Source organism: Stegodyphus dumicola, chromosome 3 (genome assembly GCF_044657685.1).
Source record: "Stegodyphus dumicola isolate Sdum_Otavi_A_Nest chromosome 3, ASM4465768v1".
Taxonomy (NCBI): Eukaryota; Metazoa; Arthropoda; class Arachnida; order Araneae; family Eresidae; genus Stegodyphus; species Stegodyphus dumicola.
Window position 1 is genome coordinate 239944842 of NC_140770.1, and position 19041 is coordinate 239963882.

Below are 19041 nucleotides of genomic sequence, written 5' to 3' on the forward strand. Positions count from 1 at the left end.
TAATCTGTGAAGAATAAAGGGTAATTAAACCCTTCCCATCTGTTTTGTATCTTCTATAATTTCAACGAACATAGTTTAAAGTAAACTCACTGTTTTACATCAGGACACCAATATGTTTGCCAAAGGAATTAGACGAAATAGCAGTTCTGATAAGCTGCAACATTAAAAAATTCAAACTTTGGAAATAGAACGTAATTTCTGCCTTTCAAAACTGCAACTGCAGATTCTTGTGCTCGGAATTTTCGAATCCAAAGAAGTAAACCATACAAAATGATCTGTACACTGCCTTCTTCAACAAAGCTTCTAAGTTTTCATCATAAAGGATGCAGCATAATAGCAATTAAAAAAAATCGCTCATTGTGAACAATAGCGTGTTTGTAAATAAGACAACATCTCCTTATGCTTTCAATCAGAAATACAAAATTTCACATTCCAGTTTTATAGCGGAAATGCAAGAAAGCTGATATTCACTTTTTACATATTTGAAGTCTTTAAATACGCGAAATCTACTCACTTTGGCTTCAGTTATATGACATAGAAAATATGTAGACCCTAAAGAATTCCTGTGTAAAGGTTTTACTGAGAATTGAATTACACGATCTGTCATAATTTTCTGGCAATATTTTTTCAGTAAAATTATCCACAGGTGCACTAAACCTTGTGGAACGCTACTTTTATTTCGAAAGTCTAGACCGTCTGAATAATCGTATATTCACCTGTCCATCAAAGAATCGTGACTGAAATCTACCATTTCGCGTGAGATGGAGTTGACGATGGAAAATATATGCAATTTACTTTTCCATTATGCGTGATAGCTCAGGTCTGAGCATTGTTTAGCGCAGTCTCAGTTTTGTGCACTTAAATCTCGTGATTAATCAAACGAAAATCAAAAATCATATCTGCTAATATGTTCTTAAACTACTAAAAATGCATGCTCGAAAAAATTTTACTTCTTTGCAAATGATTCAGTACTATTAATTGAAAAATTTATTCACATCGGATATCATATATCCGGCACTGCTTGAGATTTATTATTAGAAATGTTCTGGAGTTTCAGAAAGTAAGCAATTACTGTTTACTTTCGTAACTATTTAAGAAAAAGTTAAAATAAAAAATGCATGTCTTCCAATAATTTTTTCTTTCAAGAAACAGTAAGTAAATTAAAATATGAAGTTTTCATTGAGCGCTGAAAGGTTTTATAAAACGGATGATTGAAATACATAGATATATTTAAACATCTAGGATATTGTATCCCATTACTTCTGAATATTTAGGATGTTTGTAAAGGTACAGGATAAAGTACCTTTACAAACATCCCTCCATTCTCTGGGATTTGAACCCAGGATCTTCGGTACAGCAGCCAGAGTTACTAACCCGTCTGGGCACATTTGTTACAATTATAAAGGCAAGTTAATGCATTTTGTAATAGTAGCTCAAAGCTTCCTGTAAAGGCGATCTAATCCAAACATACTGGTCGCCGTCTAAAATACAACAACATGAAGGAACAATCTGCTAAACACTGAATTTGCACCCTGCTTCAACCTTATTAAGCTATGCGAATGATTAGAACTGCAACGGGTATGCAAATCCTGGGCTCTAGTAACGCCACCTAGAAGCTCTATAAGAAGGAAGAAGAGTAAACTTATTTCAAGCCCACGAAATTGTGTGTGTTTGTTCTTGCTATTCTTTTGCTTGAGTATATCTTATCGAAAAACACAGAAATAATTCGAGAAAGTTTCTGAATGTGACAGAGGAAAGAATTGTTGCGGTTCGATTCCCGGGAAAGGCGTTGCATGTTTTTCATCTCTCCTGCTTCCAAAATAAACCTAATGGCTCTACACGATTTCTTAAAATATCTAGTGGCTTTGGTTCACCCATTGTATAAAGTTTTTGCTGAAATTAAAATCTATCTCCTGGAATGTACTAGTTCACAAAGCAATAAAATATATGGAATTATTAACAGGCTGCAGTGATAAGAAACAAATTGAATAAATGAATTATCTTGTCACAAATAAACTAATGAAACAAAGTCTACGCAGAAATTCCCTGGGCAAGGTGATGTCAAATAATCTACTCTTGCTCCCATGACCCAGAAACATCTTGAGCTGGTCGAATTATCATGAGCGGTAACTCGGAAATGATCAAAGAGGTTGAAAGGAGTGGCCAAAAAAAAGGAAAAAGATTCTGTCACCGGCTGTGAAAGATAAAATTACCACGTCATTATAATGATGTCGGTGTCATGTAGTTTCCAAAGTGAACTAGCGGCATACATCGGGTGTAACCGAGTAACCTAAAAGAACTTCGAAGCTTCTAAAATTCGCAGTTGGATGATAAAAACCAGAGTTCTAGGGTGATTAAAGTTATAAAGACGCTTTTTCAAGGCTGCGATTTTTGATCTTTTGTGGGATTTGTTTATCATTTGTCGGTATTCATTAACACGGTTTATTTATTTATTTTTTATTATTTCAATATGAGCAGAATTTATGACTTTTTTCAGTTATTTGTAGATAAATCCAAAATATGAAATACCTTACTTATAAAAGCATTGCGCCTGATAAAACTGAAGAAGCCATTTTAAAATTACCAGAATAATTTGAGCTTCTGGATACAAAGATTTTGTCTATTCATTTTAAATACTAAGAAGTAAATATTGATTAAACTAGAGGCGTAAAATTAACGTAAAAAGCAAACGTTGCTTAGTTGGGCATTGGGGGGGGGTAAACCGACCATTTGGGAATGTTCATAAAAATTTCTTAATTATTTTTCAGATTTTCCGTAATAAGTCCCTTATTTTAGTTATCCTTTGAATTGAATAAGTTTTAAAATTTGTTTCAGTGAAAAAAATAATGTATTATTATTTTATTTTTTTAATGTGAAAACAGGAACTTAAAAAAATGTTCTTAATTATTTAATGACATTCTAGAAATTTGATTTATGATTGCTATGCAAATTATTTCATTAATGAGAGTGTATGAAAACAAAAATACTTAATTTGTTTTGATACAAGAATATGCCTAAAATTCTGTATAACATTTTTTGCCTTCATAATTTATAGTTTGCTTTTACCTAAATTGGTTTTAAAAAAAAATGAGAAAAAATAGTAAAATTCTTCAATAGTAAGTGGGTTTCATGAATTGAACTTCGTAATTAAATTTGGGCTTCAGTTCAGCTTTTGAATTCTAATCGAATGGATTTCTTAATTTTCCATTTTAAATCGCTCTTTTTGTACATCTGCTTTTCTTTCTTGTAGCCTGATAGAATTTACGCTAAACACTTCCGCTGAAATATTGTCACAAATCTGAAGAAATATCATGAAAGAAAAGTCGGCCAGCACTTTATAATATAGGGTGAAATGAATGGTTAAATAATATGACTTAAAGTAACAATTATTCTGTTGAATTTTAATGTTTTTTCTCCTCCCTCTCTTTTAAATCATTTCTAGAACAATTCAAAAACAAGATAAATCATTGTTTGGGTGATCGGCTCTTAACTACCTATGCTCTGCTAACATTTATTTATACATTACATGTGCTGTAGAAATTAGAGAAAATAGAATACGCCTGCATTTACAAGACTGATTTTTAATAATTATTAATTTAGTGCGGATGTTGCAACGGCCGCTTATAATTTGCTCGAGGAAGCAAGCAAATTTGCTGTTATATTTAACTGTATATTTGATCCTTTTATAATTATTCTTTTCGGCAAATTAACTAAGTTATTAAAATAATTTTAATATTTGAGACACACGGTATTCTTAAATTAATAATAATTGCACCAACTTTGCCGACATTCTTTTTTCCCTTTCATTCAGTGAAAATAAACGAATTGTAAGTAAATTTAACGTTTAGTTTCTTTCTCATCTACTAATAGTTTCATCTTCATTTTTTAACGATAGCCTCTTCCAGACTTGAAAGGATTTATAATTAGTTAAATATCATTGTAATATAATTAAATTACTTTAAATATCATTTATTATTTCATTAGCAGAAACTATGCAATGTTCCTCCCTTTTATTCTACTAAACTAAGTGTTGAAGAACCTAATGAACTACTAAGCGAATAATCGTTTAAGTCCAAGAACAGAAACATAAACTCAAGAAGGTTTAATTACCCTTTATTGCTCAAAATAAAGATTCACAGATGGCCCCTTTCTCAGGGCGTACAACAAAGCCTCCACTTGGGCTTAAGGTAAGAAAGAAGAACTAGCTAATGACTAACTGAAGAGATTTAGCCGAAGCTAACACAAATTCTAAACTAGTTTGCCCGTAATATTAAATTAACTAACGAAGCTATCTAAAGGCACGTAATACGGCCGAGCGTAGTAACAGTTTTAGAGAGACGTAGCCAAAAGGCAAACGCGCGCTATTCAGGAACCCTACCCCTCTCTCTCAAAGTCAGTGAACTTTGACTTAAATACTTTCTACGTATCATTTGCATTTAACGCGACTCTAAAAATTCATTCTGGTAAGGAATAATAAGCTGAAGGTAGAAGATATAGGAAAGTGGTATAAACATAAAATAATTGCTATAAAATATAAAATTAGGATATACCTTACAACTAATTAAGCTTTTTTTTTTTTTTTTTTTTCCTCTTTAAAGCCTCCTCTTTAATTCATAATTGTTTAAAATCTTTTTCGTATTAAAGATCTATGGGCTGTGCTATTATCGCTGTTCTTTAAGCGCTATGAAAAATATTTCACCTTTTTCGAACTGCTTTAGATTAACGAAAGTATCATATAGATTACATAGCAATATTCTTACGCTACATATTATCTGCTATTAAAATAATCAAATTTTGTAATTGCTTAATGGCCACTATGACTAGTTCTTTAATGTTAATAAATACCTGATTATTGAGCTATTTTAAACCTAAACAATGTGATTATAATAGATAACTGCAGGTGTCTCAATAAGCCATTCCCTTATAACTTCATAAATATTAATACGTAAGGAACCCGTATCCTTCCTGCATGCTGTCGTGGTATAAGTGATTAGCGAATCCAGCTAGAAAATCTTTGGTTCGAACTCCGGCGAAGACAGTGTATTTTTGGTATTTAGTGTTAATAACGTAATGGAAACGTAATAACGTTAGTTAATTACGTAATGGATTCTACTCATCTTATTACAAATTTTTGAAATTAATAACAACGTAAATTTAATAACAACGTAAAATGTTCTCTTAATACATGTTTTCTTGCCTAGTCACCGATAGGCTTCACCTAACTTTTCCTGCGGATTCCAAGGATTAAATATCTCTAAAAGCCGAGCTTAAGGACGCTAAGCACTAGTAGTTCCACCTCGATTCGAATCCTGGCGAAGAGGCTGGCTGTATGGGTATTTTCATGCTTTTTTCTCACGTATAGCGGGAATATTAAAGCACTGTTTCAAGATCTGCTAAAACACAAATCATACTTTTGCCAGTACACCTATAAGGCATTTCCCGCGCCTTCTTAGCATGCCTTCGTAGTGCAGCTGTCAGCACGCTCGACGCGTATTCGAGAGTTCCATGGTTCGAGTCCCGGCGAGGGCATTGCTCATTTTTTACATCTCCTGCTTCATACCAATGAAAAAAATGTTAGACCGTTAAAGCATAGCTAATGACAGAGCCAAGATAACACAAGAAACAGTATGATAATATGAAGAACATTTTAACGGAGAAACGTGAGTACGAAAACACAAAAAAAAGAACTAAACACTTTCTGATCACAGTTCCTTGCATATATACTAATTAAAATGTATGACCGAAGAAAAGTGTCCCCGAATCTTTGATCTGTAAGCAGAGAATAAACGTAAGGTTTTGAAAAAGAGACCATTTTCATTCCCTGTATTTGGTTACTTCTGTCAGAAAGTTCCGCAGCGGTTTCGTTTTTTCTGCGTGAAAACCTTAGCTTTGGACAAGTTCGTTATGCTTTTGAACATGTTGCTTCTGTCCATGAGTTTTGCGAAACAAACCCTCAGAAAGAAGTTACACTTCTGAAATTAGTATCGATTGCTAAATATTAATAATAATTCAAATGAAATATTATTAAATAATATGAGATAAAAAGAATTTTCTTCTGAAATTGTGGTTCCAGTTGTATAAAAAGGATTGCCTGAGCTCATCTTATTTAAGGTTTCGGTGAGCTCTAGCGCAATTTAAACACTTGCTCGATGCATTTTTTCATAATAAACTCCCTTAGAAGACGTTTTCCAGAATAGGCAGGCAGATCCGGCTGCAGCATTTAAGACATCCTAAGCGATCAGTATAATTGGTGTAACTCATAATATAAATATATTGTTACGAAATGTCCAGGCGCGGTAAGATAGCTTCCCCGCAAAGCAGTTTTAGGATTGCGATAAAATGGCAAGGGAGGGCGGGGTTGCCACATTTGGCGAAAAATCGCCTGTTTGGCGACAGAATTGGCGATATGCCATAGACGAAGAGAGAACCTTCTGGAACGAATTCTCACCGGTTTAGCCCAGAATGTTCTCGAACACAAGCCGAAAACTATATAAACCCTGCTGGTCCGCAGTCAGAGTGGGCTTCGTCGAGAGGGCGAGTCAGTGTGTGCCTCGTCTAGCGAGCTGATAGTCAGTTATTGAGCGAGTGTCTCAGCCGTCTCGAAGTCTAGCGCCGAGTGCATCGAGAGAGTCTTTTAGTGTATCGCGATTTAGTGCATCGTCGAGTTTTGTCTTAGACTGTGCTGAGTGGAGAGTTATACTCTTGTGTATTGTCGAATGCATTGCGAGTTGTAACGTGGAGAGTCTAGAGACTACGTGGAGTTCCGAGAACGACCAAGCAGAGTCAGGACTGTATTCTGGTGTTTGCAGTGAAGCTGTCTCCACCGTGATAGCCTGATAACCTGAAGGTTGTGTCGCTGATCGTGTCAGCGTGTTTATAGTAGTTCATCGACGACTGTAAAACGTGTTTTGGAGCTGTCCTGACAATACTGGCTAATAAAGTGTGTTTCGATACTTCATCAAGTAGTGTCATCATTATTCCAAATCCATACGAACTCCGTACGAACGTGAAGGAAGAAAATAACGTAACAACTGGTGTCAGAAAATGAAAAACGCAACAATATTCATAATTGAAAGAGAACTAAAGTTTTACTCACCGGAATTTTCGATTTCAAGTGTCCTTTATTCTGCATGAAACTGAATACCATTATACAGTTATCTTTAAAAAGTAAGTATGCGTGTATGTACACTGCGCCAAAAAAAGGGGGGGAGGGTCACAGTTCTACATATCCCGTTTTACTGGGCCAATTGACGAAATTTCACTTGCGTTTTTCATGTCTCGAAAGCACGATTTGGATATGTATTAGATTTACATATGGCATTGTTCTATATAATATAATAATTATAAAGTTTTTCCATATTTCGATTTTGCGACTCAAATTATGCCAAACTGCCAAAGTTTGTAAAAATTGCAAGAGTAGTTTTTACAAAATTAGCTCCCAAAATTTTAGCTCCTCCATCATAATTGAATTAGATATATATTTATTAATACTTTTTATTAAACTTATTTGATTCTTCCTTTCATATTTCGAAATTTAGGTTCATTCCAAATAAAATTCGCCCATTTATGATTTATTTTTTAAATTTGTATTTTTAAATAATTTTTATATATTTTTCAAAAATATTTTGAATTAAAAAACCTAAAAGTTTTACCATCATCTTAAAGTAGTTGTATTTGTATGCATACCTGCAAAAAATTGGACTTTTTTTATTCAAAATTTCCTGGGATACACGTAAATTTACATTTCGGCGCGTTTCGAAATTTAGCGTATTTATTATAAACGATAATAATGGAAATGTGGTTTACGAGCTTTGTTGAAATTATTTGAAAGTATGAATGATGACTTCTTTCCCGCTCGTGGACAGTGAAGAAAAAGGAAAGGAAAATAGGTTGCTATAAATTAAGTTCGCCAAGTGAATACTTGGCGCAAACTAAGAAAAAAATTCGCCAAGATATATTTAAAAATTTCTCCATAAATTTCTCACCAAAAATTACAAAATTTAATATTTAGGCTTTTTTTTTTCGCAGTGTACATATAAATATGTTAAACAAAAATTTTATTTAATTTTTAAATAAAATTCTCCCTTAAAGTTTGATGTATTTTATCGCATACCGTGCTGTGTTTTATTTCAACAAAAATTTAACGTGTAGTTATTAATTGGTGGCCTATTTGGGAAAATGCTTAAATAATTAAAAAATTTCTAACTGCTGCCTAAATACATTTGCCGTCTTTTTGTTTATAAGAAATACATGGAAAATCTTAGTGTAAGAGGCGTCAACCGATATATGGGTTGATATCATTGATAAGCAATAACATATCAGTAAATGCTTATATTAACAACATTATATAATGAAAAAAATAATGACCATGCATCTGACTACTAAATTTCAAATTAAACTTTTCCCATTTTTCATTCGCATTCGCCGAGAAAACATGTAATTTCCCAACTGTAAAAATTAATGTGAAGGACGTCTTCATCTCTTGCGGCAGTTCAGCTGTGTATTACTTGCTTCAACAATACTATGGAGAACTAAAAGGATTGTATCAAATAGCCACGAGCATAAATTATGAATTAGTTTTAGTATACTTAAACTGTGTCCAATACGCCACGACGGCGTTTTCCTTTCTACGCCAAAGTTATACTATGCCTAAAATAAAAAGAATATTAAAAAGCCGAGCACGACTGCCTCAACAAAATCATTACGTGTCTATGTGAAATCATTATATCAATTACTTCACAAAGTATATTCCCCCCCCAAAAAAAAAATGACTGAAAATTTATAGATTTTATATTACGGGCAAATCGGCGTCTCTTTCATTTTTTTTTCATTACATTTCATTATGTGTTATACATATATACTGTATATATTTTCATTCACACACACATACATGTTTCGAGAGCATTTGGGCTAAAAATATTTAAAAAGAGCATATCTTTAGAATTTCCGATGAACAGTCTCGCGCGCTGGAACAGTGTTGCCAGATCGTGCGATTTTTCGAAAATTTGCTAATTTTGACAAACCTGTGCTACTAAAATTTATATGTTTGCAATTTTGCGAAATATTTGCTACTCCACTATTTCCTTGGGCTACATTTTTGTAATATATCGTAAAACGTTTATATGTTAAAATAATATAGCTACTAAAATTAATTTACAATAAATTTAAAAAAAAATTTAGGCGTAGATAGAAATTGGCATCTGGCAATCCTGAGAGTACAGAGCTGATGCAAACAGCTTTTATTGCCAGTCGCTGGTGTTGTAACGTAGAACCACACAGAAACCACACATAGAACCACACATGAGAAAGGTTAAAAGAACCGTTTATTAAAACTTTTTAAAATTCACAATGCGCCGACTTGACGCTAACAAGTTACTCCTCACTCGGGTGGTAACTCAAATAACAAGAACTAAACTAAAAGTTAGAAGATATTAACAAGCACTAAAACTACTCCACAGAATTCAAATAATCTGCACCTAAAATCCACGTTAATCAGCAGTAAAATGCAGAAACTCACGCTACAAAGGTACAGCGCTTTCCAGCACTCTCTAACTTTCCCTTCTAGAGCTCAGTATTTAAACCTTTTCTCCTCAAGGTAGAATTTGCGTTACTTCACGTGCTACCAAATTTAAATATTCTGGCATTGCCAATCAGGGGAATGATGTCTTATAGGAAAGTGTGTATGTGTGTATTTTAATTATGGCAAAGCACACTAGGGCTATCTGCCTAAGGGGAGGGATGCCTTCGTGGAGGACTTTCTAAGGGAAACTGGCTCGTATACACGTTACACATGGGGAAATCCACGAAAACACCCATGCAGCCAGCCCCTTCGCGGGATTGTAACCTCAGACCGAACTACCAGTGTTCAGCGACTTTACCGCTCGGCCGCTGGTGGGCGTCTTATAGGAAAGAGAGTATAACTTAAACTAAATTGGTTATTTAAAATAAATATAAAGCCCTACAAGGTATTAAATTCAATTTCATTTTAAACAACTGCAGAATAAAATGTGCGCATTTTTTATACGATTTTTTCCCATTTCATCACAGGTAAATTAATCAAGTATGTTATGATAATATGTTCTGTAATATATTTTATTTCAGCTCAAGTACTAGTAAATTTATATTAAAATAAAGAAAAATTGTATTCTTCTAATGAATATATTCTTAAGAATTAAACAATCGAGAGGAATTAAAAATAAAGCAAAATCAGTTCTCTAAATAACAACCAAAAAGAGACTTACCAATAAAAAAAAAAATAAAAAAAAAATAAAAAAAAAATGGAAATTTTATTAGTAATCAGAATCTGATAAAGTTAAACAAGTCAACCAAGCAGAATTGAAATTTCACTGAAAAGCATTAAAAATTAAAATAAAGCACAAATAATAAGTTAGAAAAATGCACAGCCAACTCAAAAAAAAAAAAAAAAAAAAAAATTGAAAATGCAGTAACAATTTAAACGTGAGGAAGAACAATGGATATGAACAAATTAATTTTAAAATAAAAATCTAAATGAACTTAAAGACTGAAATAAAAGAATAAAATTAATGTTTAAACAATGGATTATTTGCAACATTGTCGTAAATTTCCGTTAAAATTAAGTAATTAAAAAGACTCAGAATCTACAGTCGGTAACTTACAGAACCAATGGAGACTGGCTATGTGATGGCATCAGAGGTCATGTGAATATACGCAACTACGGTGTTACCAAAATTACGTGATCTCTGAGATCCTGAGCGACGTTTTGCGACTTTTCGATTCTTCTACTGCTACATTTGCTGAAAAATTTCTGGCAACCCTGCGCTGGAGATAAAAATATTTTATTCCGCACAGTGTGCCGCTGCTCGCTTTGAAATGTTGAGTTTCTTAATCAAAATTTCGTTAAAGTTTAAAAAATACGAAATAGATAATAAACAAATTCGAAGTTCAAGATTCGGGCTTCCAGGTGCCTATAATCGGGTGGAGGACTACGTTATTCAAAATGTGATGCCTCTAGGTATCGTTGTTTTTTCACAATACGAGAAGCATACATGCATTCATGCAGATTCTTCATTATTTAATTTCTTTGAATATAATGCAGGGCGATAATATTTGGTGGCAACAAATTGAGATATGATACAGCCGTTTATAGTGATTCGACGCACAATACCGTTACCAAAATTAGTTACCGAAACTAATAGCCCTTCTGGGCTAACGCTCCTTCGGGTTAATTAGCTGAAAATAACACTGAAATTAAGCTTTCCTGGTACAAAATGCCAATCAAAAGCTTCATTAAATAAGATGTTTAAAATTAAAACAATATTATAATTACATACTGTATAATTATGTGTTGTATTTTTTATAATAGTTTTGTATGAAATGCTACATAATTGTGTGTTATATCTTTTGAATGACACAAATGGGAGATTACAAGAAAAATATTTAATTTATCAATCAAAACCCAGAATATCAATTTACGAATTAAGAAAATATATTTTTAGAATTTTCCCATCGATTTCATTTTCAAAAAATTGTAACCAGTGGCACTGAAACATTAATATTACTTCACTCTAAGCGATAAATCTAATAAGATGAATGAAATAAAATAAAAGGAACTTGATCTGAATTGGATTAAACACAAAGGACTGATTTTAAAGCATGCTCTTAACAACAAACGTGAAAATTTGGTTCGACGTGTGTGTTCCTTTCTATAGCAATCTTCACAATCTTAACTCCCGATAACAATGTCTCAGCCATACTGTGTGACGGTCATTTTTCACCCGCGAAGGATGATAAGCTCAAGATTCTGTTTACTGGACACAGTTCGTAGTCTATGCCTTTCGCAAAACCTGTTTGTGTCTTCCAATAGCTCTTGTGTGCAGTCTAACATCAGCCAGCCATTGTATTTTTCAGAGAATTTCGCCTAAAGTAGAAACTATGAGTTGTTTCTTTATTGTGCTCATTACTCATCGATATCTACAATCTCCCGAACTGATTTTAACAACTATTAAAATTGAGCAACATAAACTGGAGGATAAACTCAGAGCAAGGTTTTAAAAAAAAAATCATTAAAAATTTTCGAACATATTTTAACGTTTTAAACGAGTTTGCCTGATTGGTACATTAGTTAACATCGCTGGCTACTGAACCGTTGGGCTCGAGCTTGTAAGCGTACACTATCTGTGCGGCGTGGAGCGCAAATTACATATTGGTGAGCCGAAAGCCCTTTCGAGAGATTTGATGGTATAGTAGACCGTCGGATCCCTTCCCAAAGAGTTCTCCATCATAACTAGGACGGAACTGCCTTTTTCTCGCGGGTGTAATTCACTCGCCCCTATAATGCACCCTGGATAATAGTCTCGAAAATGAGACGACGAACTGACAAATGGGTATTGACCATTCCCGACGAATGCATCAGGTTTCAAGTGTCCGGCCGTTTAGAACCATTACAAGATTTCAAACAAGTTCAAAGATCTTTGGAAATCTTTCACGGATTTAGCAGCAAAATTTTCAGGAGATAGCTTGTGAAGTTTTTACTTTAAAAGTAACATTAAAAATTAATACAATAAATAGATAATTAAGTGCAAATCGTAACTAACCATAGTAAAAGTTTTATGGAGAAAAATGGATGGCTTTCAGCTAAATGAAATTTTATAATTAATATATATATTAATTAAAAAAATTCATAATTAAATATATATTGTAATATGTTATTTAGGCAGTTACTAATTTCCTTTGATAGATATTTTATGTTTTAATGGAAACCTATGTTAAATGAAATCTAATGGATAAAAAATTGAAAATATGAAAATCTATATAAATTTTATTGTTGTAATTAAAAGCAATTTTAAGCATTACTTTTGTAATTCCTTCATTTAAAACTTTTTTCTTGTTATGCTAATGCACTGATTATAATTGTGCTAAGCGATATTTGCATGACTTTTTTTTTTTTTTTTTTTTTAATACGCGCGCTAATGAGGGAAAATAAAATGCTTGTACAAGAAATACAATAGTACAAGAAAGTAATAAAATTACCAAATGTACATTCATTTACATCTAAAATAAAATGCTTTTAAGTTAATAATTTAAAACAGCTGGTATTTAGGCTAGTAGAAATTGAAACAATCAAAAAACTATTTTATCAAAAGAAAAAAATTATTTGGATTATATTGTTTCATTATTTTTTTTAATATTTTGAATTAAGCTGAGCAAACAAAACCTTATTAGGAACAATTCCATTGAATTTCGGCATTCCTTTTGATAAATATTACTTTTTAATGAAAATAGAGAAAATACTTATTTTCGTGAAGTTCCTTTTACTTGTAATTAACTTATTTACGAAGCATAAAATCTAAATTAAGTAAATTTCATCTGCATATGTAATTAATTATATTTAAACGCATAAAACTGATCCAAGGCTATTAATGTTTAATTATAAACGAAACAGTGACAGGGATTTGCAGAATGACTGTGGGAATGAAATTTGCAAGCGGCTGATGAAACGCATTTTCTTCCTTTACTTTTTTTTTCATGTGAATTTCACTTTTAATAAGCTAGTAATAAATTTAACTATACTGTAGGTACCGATTTCACTTTGAAAGAAACTTCTCATACTTTTCAGAATCTATTGTTGTTATTGTTACTTATCTCAATCGTCTGATAGTAATAACAGAACAAGCCACGAAACTATCGAGGCAAAGAGTGCAAGATTGCGCCAGTCAAGGGTTGGCTGTCTGTGTTCGCAAGAGGCTTGAGCATCCTTCAGGTGACGGTACGACTTTGTACAGTTTCGTCCCCAGTTATGATGAAAAGCAAGTCTGGGAACGGCGTCTGAGAGACTCCCCCCAATCTTCTCCTACCACCTACCTCTCGAGAGGACTTTCGGGTCACCGCATATTCAGAGTGCCCCCATGCCGCACAGACACTATACATTTACCACCATCCATGCCTTCTCCGGGATTCGAACCCGGGCCCTTCGGTACGGCAATCAACATCGCTAACCACTCTTTCGGTTGGACGGCACAAAGGAAGTAATGAATGATTTTTTTTTTTTCTTTTTTCTTTTTTTTTTTTTTTTTTTTCTTTTCTTTTTTTTCTTTTCTAAATGATTTACTGAGTGTAAGTTTCTTGATCATATTCCAAATTAGACAGATTATCTGAATTTGTAGATTTTTTAAATTAGGTAGCTTTCAGTTTTTAACTGGATATCATTTTCAAAAATCCCTCTTTAAAAGAACATTACAATATTTTGAAATCTACGAAATATTTCAACGAAAGTTATAAGATATTTCTTCCGCCTTCTTGACATGCCTTCGTCGTGTGGTGGTCTGCACGCTGGGCACGTATTTCAGAGGTCCATGGTTCGATTCCCGGCGAAGGCGTTGCTCATTTTTCATCTTGCCTGCTTCCAAAAATACTTAATGTCTCTACAGTGGCGGCCGAACAAAAAGGGTGGTGGTTGATTATTGTCCACATCCAGGTGTGGCGATTGGGTCCCCTAAAAACCTCAGTTGCCCTTTAAAAGGGGGAGTATGTAAGGTATTTTTCCCGCCTTCTTGGCATGCCTTCGTAGTGTGGTGGTCTGCACTCTGGGCGCGTATTGCAGAGGTCCGTGGTTCGATTCCCGGCGAAGGCGTTGCTCATTTTTCATCTTGCCTGTTTCCAAATATACCTGATGTCTCTACAAAGTAAAATATCAATTTTCTTCAAGATATCAAAATCATTTATCTTAAATCTTTAATCATTTATCTTCTCATTCTTTGATTGCATCATTTATAAAACAGTAATTTAGAAATATTTGCAGCATAACATGATCAAAATTTCCTAAATTTGACAATTGCTTTAGGTGTTGCCAATATTCCACCGTGGAGGGAATATTTATTTGAATGGAATCATGAAAGTGGATGAACACACTAGTCTAATGTTGAACTGATTAGAATCTGTTAAATCAGTAAATCATTTAGAAAATTTTAATAAAGTTATCAGGTATTAAGTAAATTTTTAATTTAGGAAAATAACCCAGTTTGCATGATGTGAAAATCTTTATAGAAGCACTGAGAATTTAATAATAGCAAAATTTAATTTTCAAACAAAAGCTATTTTAAAGTTTCAAATAAATAAATAACTTTGATGATTACGTAGCTTTCGTCACTTAAAAGTGTACACAAGTAAATGTAGTCTGCGTCATTTTTAAAAAGAAACTAAAATATTTAAAGCTGGTATTTACACTTTGTGGGAACTAACATTAGCAGAAAATGCTTTGCTGCTCTATCGCGTTTTATTATGTGGCGTTAGTATGAACCTACCTTAAAACCGTAAAACACTGGTAGTTCGCGCTGAGCTCTATTTCTGATGATTGAATGGGAGACTGTATGAAGCTTTTCTCGTGTGTAATGTAAAAAATGTACCAATTTCCATGGAAGAATCTTGCTTGAAAGCATCTTTTATTGGGCTCCGTTCGGACGGTGGTATAAATGTCATAACTATTTAAGCCGAGCTTCGTTGCTAGGTAACCAGACATTAATGCGTCACAAAAACTAGTTAGGAGTTTGGGTCTCTAAACTGGTTTTCAATTCTATGCCGAGTAGTCGACCAATCAAAGCGAAAGCGCGAAACATATTGAGCCAGAAAACAGAGCGGGAATGCTGTAGATACATCCACGCATGCTCTAATTTAGCTTCCCTAATTGGCTACTGCTTAGAAATTATCTCGGTGTTAAAACTCCCACATTTTATACCTTATGACTATGACCTTATGACCACATTTTATACCTCTATGACATTCATACCATTATCTAAATGGAGCCTTATAGAAAACTGGTAATGGTTCTCATATGCTTTGCCATCATCAAACAATCATATTTCATTAACTCTGATAGTCAAGATATTACTTCAATTTCATTACATCGAAAAGCTAATTACAGAAGAAAATTAAAATTTTCAATAATTAATTACAAATACAATTAGTCTTATAATTCACCTGTCATTTATCTAAACTGTAATCTAGCGACAGCTTAAAAACTTGAATTGTTCGTTAAAACAGGAAACTGTAAGTTCCTTAAGCAAAATGCAATCTTTAAAATTCACTATATTTGTTTACCAGAGCGACACTCTAGCGCTAAGTTCATTTAACAGCTTTATATTTCGTTCAAATTACAACTCAGAATGCATAAAATTTATATCATTTGAAGAATTATTTAATCGTTGCTACGTGTTCTATTCAAATACTATAATAAATCTAGAACGTTGTATAAAAGAAATTAAGCAAACAAAACAAAAAAGAAATAGTTTTTCACAGACGATTCAATATTTCTCATTCAATTAATTCAGTTCTCACTTCGCGACAAGGCAAAAATACATAAAAACTCAAAATATCTATATTAAAAATTACGAAGTAAATCTTAAACAATTATTTCCTCAAAAAAAAATTTCAGAAAAGATTAAACATGATTTAATTCGCAATAATAAATGAAGGCGTTATCTTTGTTGTTGCAAGGCTTAGTCTCTCTAGCTTGGCAACAAATCTACTATTCTGCTGTTTCAAATGTAAACAAATATGTCCGCCACGTTATTTAAGAATTAGGCTTAACCGCACTTAAACAGCTTTTAAATTGTTGATAATTCTATAAATATTCTTGAAGATTTACCTTAACCATAAGATAAGAACAACATAATTCAAGCATTTTTAAAGCAAAAAATGCACAATTTACAAACATATAAGAGTAAAGAAACTGAGATCACAGAGACGGATAACAGAGTGGATATATATATAAATATATTTATATCCGTTTGGTGCCGCCGATTGCAACCGAAATACGAAGTGCACATCTACATGTTATAGCAGTCCCCTATATACAAAATTCCAACGTTCTGAGGCTACTCGTTTTTGAGTTGTGCGAGATATGTACGTACGTACAGGCGACGCTACGAAGAATTCTCTTCAGAATTCATTTTAAAGCACTTTTATAATTTTTTTGGAGGAAAAGAGTCTTTTATTCTGTCCTTACGTACAAATGTCACGCAAAAGCATCTTTAAATGGCATTCGATAGCAGTCAAAATGGATATGTTCGTTGAAATATGCTACCTGAAACTTTTTGCGATTGCAATACTTCCTTTCTACTTCGTAAAAGGAAGTAAAAAGGGAATTAAGAACGTCTGCATTTCATCATCATATCCTTCTTGTAGCTTACTTAAAAATGGCGTTTGAACCTTTTTTTATTTAAACTACTTTTTGGGCTTTTCCAAAAAAAGAAGCTTATTTACATCAGTTTTAGTTCCTTTATTTACACTACAGTAAAAAACTACGATTTATAACAAAAGTGAGCTTCTAGAAGCTAAACACTAGTATAAATATAATTATACTATCTAGGTGTGCATACAGGTTAGGTTAGATTGTATGAATACGGCAAAGCACACGACGATTATCAGTCTGAGGGAAGGGATGTCATCGTGGTGGGATTTTCTGAGGGAAATTGGCTTGTGTTCGCTTTATATATGAGTAAAAATCCCGGATAGTGCATAGATAATAAACACCCTTCGCCGAGATTTGAACCCGACAAAGGGCGGCACTGTACTTGCAGTTACATATAATTTTACTTAGAGTTATATTTAGATATATTATTTTGTTAAATATGGGTTATACTTACATTTATACAGAATTATACTTACAGTTAAGTTTAGCTATGATTTACTTAAATACGATTACATATAATTATACGTAGTTATGTAATATAATTTACAAATTAAGTATAAGGACATACTGATATTTAATTGTTTCAAAGGTTTAGAATATTACAAAGCACAGTAACTGCAAAAAATAAAATTTGTTTCACAAAATATTTAAACACAAATGCAAGCCGAAATTTCGTATGCAAATACAAAAAGATCTGATGTGTACACCACATGAATTCCTTGTGCGGAATATTAAATTATACTCATTTTTTCCTGCATTTCATTTCAACTTATTTCCTCGAATTTCATTAGAGATATATTTCTCATCCAATCAATTCAGTTCTTACTTCGCGACAAGGCAAAAATGCATAAAAATTCAAACGTCTTTAACCTTTTGGAGCAGCAGCTCTTGGTAACTTTTAGGCGAGCTTTCTACAATTTTTATTTATTAAAAATTAAAAGATATAGAAAAACATAAAACACCAAATGCAGTTAAAACAGTTAATTTTTTTTTTTTTAACAATTAAAATTACATTTTCTACGCAAAAGCAAGCAATTCGGCCAGCGGGCAAGAACGCAGATCTTTCGGTGCACAAAACTGGAAGTTTACTTTTGGGCTCACTCGGCAAAAAGACACTGAAGGTATAGAAATTGAATTAATTTGTTGTGGACGCTACGCTGAATCAATATATGGGAAAATTTAATAACTTAATGGTGATTCCAAAATGGATTAAGCATAATTTAATTCGCACTAATAAAAGAAGACGTTACTTTGTTGTTGCGAAGCTTAACTTCTCTAGATTGTCAACAAATCCACTATTCTGCTAAGTTTCAAATGTAAACAAATATGGCTGCTATAGTAAAAAATTGGGCTTAGCCTCACTTAAACCACTTTTAAATAGTTGATAATTCTACAACTATAACATGCAGGTTAACTAAAGACAATAAAACCTTAACCGGAAGATAAGAACAACGTAATTCAATCATTTTTAAAAGAAAAAATGCGCAATTTACAAACATATAAGAATAAAGAAATTGAGTTCACTGAGCACAGTAACAGAGTGGATATATATATTTATTTATATACTTTTGGGGCTGCCGATTGCAATCAAAAAGGGAGATGCAGATACATACGTACATACGTTCGTACGTATCTACAGACGCCACAAAGAAATTGTCTTTTGAATCCATTTTAAATCAGTTTTATAATTCGTTTGGGGGAAAAAGAGTCCTTTTTTTCTGTCTTTAGGTACAGATGTCACTCAAAAACATCTTTAAATTGCATTCGATAGCGGTCAAAATGCATATTTTCGTTGAAATAGGCTACCCGGAATATTTCCTGATTACAGTACTTCGTACAAGGAATTAACAATAGACAAACTTCTTTATTTCATT

At 32.9% G+C, this 19041-nt stretch overlaps 1 long non-coding RNA gene across 1 annotated transcript in view; it reads right to left on the bottom strand.

Annotated features, from left to right (window-relative positions):
- LOC146998298 (uncharacterized) overlaps nucleotides 1-10794 on the bottom strand; it is a 69582-nt gene extending 58788 nt beyond the window's left edge. The window contains exon 1 of the long non-coding RNA XR_015040428.1: nucleotides 10638-10794. This is a non-coding gene — a long non-coding RNA (uncharacterized LOC146998298). The remainder of the gene's footprint in view (nucleotides 1-10637) is intronic.
- Nucleotides 10795-19041: the final 8247 nt, after the last annotated feature.